Below are 6,434 nucleotides of genomic sequence, written 5' to 3'. Positions count from 1 at the left end.
GTCAATTCACATTGTGTTAACTTAATACAAATTAAAAAAGTTAGATGAACTTAACAATTTTGCTTTTAACTAACATACAACACTTACGTGGAACCTGTTAACAAAAATATTTTAATTAAAGTCAACGTTTCAGTTTTTTGAGTGTATGAGACGGGGGTCATCCGAAGCATGAACACAGACCTTCATCACAAAAACGCACACTCATGCACTCTTCCCCAGCGAGATAAAATCCTACCTAATGATTTTGGGAAATAATTTTGATATTGTAAGGAGTATGACCTTTTAAGCTGTATACTCGGGGGAGGGGAAGGTGGGGGGCAGTGAGTGTCTTATTATGTTCTTTCCATGGTAAATCAGATGTATGCAGCATTAAGTAGGCCAATAGACAGTTCTTTAAATCCAAACTCGGCTAATTCATAGCCTTGCAATGAAACCCCACAACAAACATACGAGGCGTATTTGGTTAAAAAAAAAAGGAAAAAAAAGTGCACGCTGTTATCAGCCTCCTTGTTTATTTGAAAAGCATCATGATTGGATTGGATTAAACGAGATTACATGAAAGCATCCTGTCGTCTATAGGTTGGGTAACAAACGACAACACCTCTTCAACTCCGCAGGTAAACCAGTGCCCCAGCAAAGCAACAACTCCATCCCTCAACATCAACTTGTTGATGGGCTAATACTGCCAAGCACTCTTAGCCTACATCCCCGCTCCGTGTTTTACTGCGGCAGGACGCGTCCACAGCAGCAGTAATCCTCTTCTCTCCAGCTGCATCCTCCCTCATGTTCTCTCTCCTGCTCAAGGGCAAACCGAGGTGCGCCACTGGACGCCGCCGCTGCGCACAGCTGCTGAAGACAGCGCAGCATCCTCCGGGCTCTCCGCCGGCTTCTGGGACCCTTTTTCAATTTGGGATGAGCGCACCAGGGCCATGTGAATGGAGCAGAACCGGATAAATTGTTTACCGCACTTCTGGCAGCGCAACAAAAATGTCCAGCACAGGCTAATCGCGCAACCGGCGTTTACTTGAGGAAAAAAAAAGTGTTGTTGTTTTTTTTAGCGCTAAACTTTGGATTCAGGGGTCAGCTGTCTCTGGAGTTTGGGTTCAAGATGGGGAGGAACGAACCTTGAAATGAAGACATGGATATTACGCGGAGGGTTGGGTCGATCTTTCTGCTGAAACCCGAAGACTTTAACTCTGAAAACGATGCTGTGAATCTCAGAGTTTCGTATGTAAGTATCTGTGCATGTGAGGATTATTGTTTATAGGCCAGGGAAACCATCCTCTTAGTGCCTAACACTGTTTGTTGCTTGGCTCATTATTTTTTTTAATTTTTTTTTTTACATTTATTTTCCTCTTCATTTAGACAAACAAACAACAAGTTATTGCTAAAACAAAATTTGAAGCAACACGGCAGGTAATGCTGTGATGAATATTTAGTTTACAGCCTCATAGAGAATTGTAAAGTCGCACTGTGTTGTATGATCCATTGATTTATCCCATCTGTACCATCTCAGACTAAAGCTCCTTGCATCCATCTTGTTTACTCTTTGACTGTCAGGGCAAATGTTAGGGTGTTTGAAACAACAAATAGCTGCCCCTTTTATCATTTAAAAAAATTGTCTCGTAAAACTGCTTCGTTTTATCGGCCTATTCCTTCTGAAACTTGTGTACTTAAGCTGTCTGCAATTACTTTAAAAGGTTTCTGCCAGAGAAGTAGGTCATCAGTCTAGAGCAGCTTGGCTGAAAGTGTGAGGTCGAAACACGCCTAACATGGCCAAGTGAGAACTCACAGTATGCTTACTCAGGAAATATTTCTATTCTAAATTCACAAGTTTGATTGGCACAGAATGACAGATCTTTGATATTGATAATAACGTTTGTAAACTCATCCTTATATAAGCACTTTTCAGGGGAAAATGCTTATAGAAACAGTTCGTCTATTTTTTTCCGCCCCAATATTAACTGCAGTCCTTTGCAAAATACTTTTTCATATTTGCCGCATTTGAATCCCGCGACTTCATTATATTTTATTGGGCTGCTTTTGACCAATACAGAAAAGTGCATAATTATAAAGTGGTTCAACAAATGATACAAGGTTGTTGAAAATTCATGTCATAAAAATCTGGAAAGTGTGGCCTTCATTTGTACAGCCGCCTTAACTTAGACCCTAGAATGAAATCAAAAACAACTGCAACTGATTGCCTGCAGAAGTTGCCTCAATAATAGAGTCCGCCTCAGTACTTCATCTCAGTAGAAACAGGGCAATAATGAAGACATAACATCATGGAGACCAAGGAATACAGCAGACAGTTCAGGGAATTGAGTCTTTTCTCAGGATCCGCCTCTTTTCTTTGGGTTTTGAAGTAATGTGAGGTGTTCGTCAACTTTTTTATTTTCTTCTTGCCAGTGTTGTATTTCATGTTGCTACTTTTACTTGGATTATTTTATTTCTACTTTTAATTTTCATGTTAATTGTTCTAAATTTTTATGTTTTTTATTTATTTTAAATACTTCATTCCTTTGTTCAGCAATTTGGTCGCTACCTGTTGTCTTTAAAGTGTTTTAACAATAAACTAGTCCTGGCTTGGCTAAGTTATGGAAAGTTTAGGACAGAATTATATTCTAAAACAATATCCCAAAATTTTAACAACTTACTGAGTACATCATATTAGATTCAGAAATAGAGTAAGGCATGAGTGCAGACCCAATAATCATAGGAGCAGCCACATGGTGCGAGGTAACGCTAAAAGAGATCCACAGTACAGTTGGAGGAGATGGTTGAGATGGCAATTAGGAGTCCTGGATTCACTACCTTGGCCTCTATAAAGGAGTACAGGGAAGAAAGCCATTGTTCAAAGAAAGCTAGAAGACCGAAGTCCAAACAGGAGATTGTCACAAGTTATAGGGAAAACAACACAGAAGAGTCCAAAATGAAACATTTTGGACAACATTCAAAGTGTGTTAACGCTACACATCACCCGCAACAAGCGATCCTTACTGTGAAACATGGTGGGGGTGGCGTCATGCTGCGGGGATGCTTTTCTTCAGCAGGGATAGGGAGGCGGCTCAGATACATAAATACGGGACAACCCTGGAAGAAAACCTGTCAGAGGCTGCACAAGACTCCTGGGGGCAGAGTTACACTGGAATGCTTGGGATCAATGCTTATACATGTGTTGGAATCAGAAGCCAGACTTAAACCCGACTGAGAATCTGTGGTGACGCTTGAAATTTGATGTTCAGACTCACTCTGTTTAAAATGCGTTTAGGTTTGCAGCTGTAACCTGGCAGAACGTGAAACAGTTCAAGGGGTGTCAGTTGTCGTCGTACACCTTTATGTGAGCTGTTTGCTAAAAATGGATGGCCCATTTTTCTGCGTAAAACACGTCAGACGTCAGGTTTAATTTGTTACCAGATGTCTTATTGTCTTTTACTCTCTGAGATAGCATCACTGTTATCCTTTAAAGCCTGCGGTTATAAAACAAGCTCAAACATTTGGATTATACAGTAGATCATGAGGGGGTTTATTGATCTTGGTAAACACGGGTTTTGTAACTGTGGACCTGCAACCTGTAATTTCTAACCATTGTCATCTGAAGTGACCAGATCTCATCACCACAGCAGAGTTTAAGTAGTTTAAAGGCATTTGGTGCCAGTCCTGGAATTGGGAAGTCACTTGATAGATGAAGTGGTTGAAGACTGCAAGAAGAAAAACCTGAGATGTGAAATTCAAAGGACCTTTTCCAAGTGTCTGTGATCCCCTCATTCTCTTTGATAAATACTAAGCTGCTGGAAGATGTTCTGTTTTTTTTTTTTCATCTGCTGTGACAGTCTGAACTCAAAGCTTAGTTGCCCAAGATGACCACAGAACAGTGCAGAGTTTATGGCTGGCCACTGTAACGTATAGCGAAATAAAGAAGTATTCTCCCCTCTTACAGATTTCATCTTTTCCCCTTTTGTCACATTTAAATGTTTCAGATCAGCAAACACATTTTGTGTTAGGAAAATTGAAAACAGGAGTAAAACCAATAAGAAGTAAAATAATAATTTAATTCATCAGAGGAAAAAGCTATTTAACCAACCTGGCCCAATGTGAAAATATGAACGTACTACTGCCAGTAATGCCACAGAATATCAAATGAATTCTAAGCCTGGTCTTTGACTTGGCCACTCCAAGGCCTTTCTTTTGTATTTTTTTTTATTTTTTGCCATTCAGATGTAGACTTGCTGGTGTTTCTGCCCTTCAGATCAGAAACTGATGGTTATCTTCCTTCAGGATTATCTGCTAGAGATCACAATGCATGCTTCCATTAGTTACTGAAAGTCATTCAGGTTCCACTGCAGATGAGCGATCATTGACCATAACACCTAAACCACATGTTTGAATGTCAGTATGATCCCTTTCTGAAGTTTTTTATTGAAGTAACAGGATGTACAACTTCCAGACATTACAGCTCAGCTTCATCTGTCCACAGAAATCTTTTTGAAAGGTCTTGGGGAAAAGCAAGAATTTTTTTTAGCAAACATGAGACGGACCATTGTGTTATTTTGGTCAGCAGGGGCTTCATTCTTGGCAGGATGTTTTGCCAAAGCCTTTTTCTTATTGCTCTTACTTTGGTTGCTTGAAGTCTAAAAAGCTTAGAAACAGGCGTATAACCCTTTCCAGGTGGATAGAGGTGTATGACTTTTTTTGCCGTCTGTTCTTGATATTCTTTGCAGAAGGGCATGGTGTCTTGCTTTGTTTATGAGATCTTTTAGCCTACCTCGTGTTGTCAGTGAGGTTCTAATTAAGGGAATTTTTGATTTTCTAGGTCGAGCAGTAACCAGAACTGGGTGTGACTAGTAAAACTGAAACAAAAACTGTGGCTAATTACAGATATTGAATGATTTAATATGGAAGGGAATAATATTTTCAAACAGGGGCGAGGTTGGTTTTCAGCTTTTCCCCCTGAATAAATATAGCCATCAGCTTTTTGTATTTACTAAGGTCATCTTTGTCTGATTTTAAAATAATTTGGATCATCTCAAATATTAAAGTGTGATAACATACCAAAACCAGAAAAAAAACTGTTCTGGGGCAGGTCATTTTTCAAACCGCAGAACAGCTAAACCATGCTTCATCTCTTTCATCAAATCTCTTTCTGTCAAAATAGTATTAACACCATGCCTAGCAGATGTACCCAGACCCCTTTAACTGTTTTACACTACGTTAGTTTACTACCATAAATATCAGGGTGTGTAATGGTCAGACCAACTCAAAGTTGCACATAATTGTGAAATGGAATAATGATGATTAAGTTTACTTAAATAAATGAGTGACTGTTTTATATTGTTTTTTGTTACAAATTAAAAGCTGAAAAGTATGGCGTGATTCTGTAATTAACCCTCTTATTCTGACACGCTGAAATGACATTTAGTGTAACCAATTGGCTTCAGAAGTCTCCTAATTAGAATGTAGGGTGAGTTTACAGAACACTATCTCAAGCCTTGAATATTTCATAGAGTTAAACCCTTTATTTGGTAAAAGAAGTAAAGGCAGGGCAACGACCCCATGAAACCAGAGCTACACTGGAGTCTAGTCTGTCAAAGTGCTGGACTAAATCCACTCAAGAATCCATGACAAAAACTTAATAACCAATATCCACAAATGCTTTCCAGCCAATCTGATTGAGCTCCAGCGATAATTGGTGAATTTCACAGAAAATCCTGATCAAACACCTTAGAATTTGTGGATGTAACGTGTAAAATTGAAAAAGACTTTTAGGGATATCAAATGTATTTTTTATTTTTTTTTTGCGAGGCATTGCACTTCTCAGAAATGGCATTAGGATATATGAAATTAAACAATCATATTGATATCTCAAAAAATTTCAAATTACATCTGAAAATTGAAAGTTAAGATAAAAAAAAAGTTTGTGCGGTGGATTAAAGATTTCCACACAATATGCTGGGCTGACTAAAATGCCTTTGTTTCCATATTCAGATAACACTTCAGATATCTGAAAACACCATTGTGTCAAAGAAAAACAATGTATATCTGAATTGTGTTTCTCAAAGAAATTCACATTCCAAACATTTAAAATCCGATTGTACCTGCACTAAAATGTACACTTGTTACTTCAGTTAATGAAGTAGTGATAGTCCAAGCCAGATAAAAATTTAAAAAAGTGACACATTTGTCCAATAGTAGGAGTGATGATGGTCAGAATGCTGATTATGCTGATGTGCTGGGTATCTGAAAGTTGATTTTGTTAAAACACGAAATTATAAATTTCACTTTATGAAATGAGTGACAAAAAAAAGGAAAATTTTCTTGACATTCACATTTTTATAGCTGTATTTGTATTAGTGCTGTCCAAAAAACAACAGGGAGCCATGATCTGTGCATGGGCAGAGGTTGGGCAGTGGATTATTAAGAAAGAAAAGACTACA

General features: G+C 38.4%; 1 protein-coding gene across 1 annotated transcript in view; it reads left to right on the top strand.

Moving 5' to 3' along the window:
- The first annotated feature begins 255 nt into the window (after positions 1–255).
- LOC105930265 (sodium channel protein type 4 subunit alpha B) overlaps positions 256–6,434 on the top strand; it is a 64,093-nt gene continuing 57,914 nt past the window's right edge. The window contains exon 1 of the mRNA XM_036137994.1: positions 256–1,231. The gene's annotated coding sequence lies outside the window, so the exon portion shown is untranslated. The remainder of the gene's footprint in view (positions 1,232–6,434) is intronic.

This window comes from Fundulus heteroclitus, chromosome 6, assembly GCF_011125445.2.
Source record: "Fundulus heteroclitus isolate FHET01 chromosome 6, MU-UCD_Fhet_4.1, whole genome shotgun sequence".
Classification (NCBI taxonomy): domain Eukaryota; kingdom Metazoa; phylum Chordata; class Actinopteri; order Cyprinodontiformes; family Fundulidae; genus Fundulus; species Fundulus heteroclitus.
Note: the sequence above shows the minus strand (reverse complement) of the source record. Positions and strands in the feature narration are given on the sequence as shown.